We start from the raw sequence: 2,038 nt of genomic DNA on the forward strand, positions 1-2,038 counted from the left end.
AGGGTCACTGGACTCGAAAAGCTAACTCTGTTTCTCTCTCCACAGATCCAGCCAGACCTACCCAAGTTTCCTCAGCAGGTTCTCTTTGCGCATGTTTCCATGGTGGTCCCAGATTTCACTGGCCTTGGGGTGGGAAGTGGTCCTAGTTGGTTTTCTGTTGGCCTCGATGGGAGCTCTGTTGTGCTTTTGGTGTTACCCTCTGTCCTTCTCATCTTTCTGACAGTTTGATCCTGCCAACACAGGCTACATTAGTACTGAGAAGTTCCGGAACCTTCTGCAGGCCCATGGCTCAGAGCTGGACCCACATAAAGTGGAGGTACTCCTGGCTTTGGCAGACAACAACTCTGAGGGGAAGATCTGTTACCAGGACTTTGTTAACCTGGTGAGTGAGCAGTGGCAGCAAATGTATGATGGAAAGTGAAGAATGTTTAGTGAGTTAGGTGTATTTCTTGAAAATGATAACTGCCACATTCATGTAATCATTCCGTATGTTATCCTCCAGATTCCCCCAGGATAGAGTCGCACACCTTTAATCCTTTCGGGGAGGTTCTCAGAGAATGTTTCCAGAATAAATATTACCACAGTGTTGGTGAAGTCCTGACAAAGTTTCCCAGAGAGTCTCCTGATGTGTTTCAGGCTCCTGTTACCCCCCAGTCCAGCAGCAATGACTCAGGATGCTGAGGAGCTCATTCAGTAACATCAGCACTGTTTATTCCCAAACCACTCGGCACCGTTAGCAGAGGGAGCTAACAATCAAAACACTCGACAGCTTCTTCAGTTACCTTTGGCAGACATTATTAGTGAATACCAGCTGGTTAACATTCTTCTGGGCACCATACCTCACACTAACTTCAACTCCTTTACCAAGGGGCTGCCTTACGCTAAAACACCAGTAAAACTAATGATTTGATAAAGGTATGGTCACCCCGGAGGCTGAATGCACTGCTGGAAATTAACCCCTGCACTTCCCAGGATGGGACTGAAACTCAGATCGCTGTGGTCAGGAAGATTAAAGAGATTAGAATTTTCCTCTTTGGAAAAGGAAAATTAGAGGGGAGATGAAAGAGATCTTTAATGTGATAAATAGGTTGGACAGGGTATATGTGTAGGAAATGGTTCAACTTTTCAGGATTTGGGGTCACTGATACAGGATAGTTACTAATATATCCAACAGGGGAATAGGCAGAAATGTCTTAACTTGAGAGATTGGTTACAATGTGGAATGCACTACTATAGGAACTGGTTCAGACAAACAGTAAACATGCTTTAAAACAGAAACTGGACAAATGAGCAGAAAGAAAAGGGATGAAAGATGGAGACGGGGAAACTGGATCAGGAAGTAACTCCAACAGAGCATAAATTATGCAGAAAATAATTCAGAAAGCTAATGGAATGCTAGCCTTTATATCTAGAGGACTGGAGCATAAGCATGTAGAAGTTATGCTGCAGTTTTACAAAAGCCTGATTAGAGCCCATTTGGAGTACAATGAGCAGATCTGGGCAGCACACCTCAGGAAGGATAGATTGGCCTTGGAGGGGGTACAACGTAGGTTTATAAGGATGATGCCTGGACTTTAGGGATTAAGTTATGAGAAGAGATTATACAAATTAGGCTTGTTTTCTCTAGATTTAGAAGGTTAAGGGACGATCTGATCAAAGTCTCAAAGAAAAGGCAGGTCGATAAAACTAAACTATTTCCACTAGTTGGGCATTCTAGAAGTAGGGACATAGTCTGATAACTAGGGACATAGTCTGATAACTGGGGGCATAGTCTGATAACTGAGGGCATAGTCTGATAACTAGGGGCATAGTCTGATAACTGAGGGCATAGTCTGATAACTGAGGGCATAGTCTGATAACTAGGGGCATAGTCTGATAACTGAGGGCATAGTCTGATAACTGAGGGCATAGTCTGATAACTAGGGGCATAGTCTGATAACTGAGGGCATAGTCTGATAACTGAGGGCATAGTCTGATAACTAGGAGCATAATCTGATAACTGAGGGCATAGTCTGATAACTAGGGGCATAGTCTGATA

The 2,038-nt window shown here is 43.8% G+C and overlaps 1 protein-coding gene across 1 annotated transcript in view; it reads left to right on the forward strand.

Annotated features, from left to right (window-relative positions):
* Window positions 1–226: 226 nt before the first annotated feature.
* The window catches only part of rhbdl3 (rhomboid, veinlet-like 3 (Drosophila)), a 368,344-nt gene continuing 366,532 nt past the window's right edge, over window positions 227–2,038 (forward strand). The window contains exon 1 of the mRNA XM_020518254.2: window positions 227–382. The gene's annotated coding sequence lies outside the window, so the exon portion shown is untranslated. The remainder of the gene's footprint in view (window positions 383–2,038) is intronic.

Source organism: Rhincodon typus, chromosome 23 (assembly GCF_021869965.1).
Source record: "Rhincodon typus isolate 14 chromosome 23, sRhiTyp1.1, whole genome shotgun sequence".
Classification (NCBI taxonomy): domain Eukaryota; kingdom Metazoa; phylum Chordata; class Chondrichthyes; order Orectolobiformes; family Rhincodontidae; genus Rhincodon; species Rhincodon typus.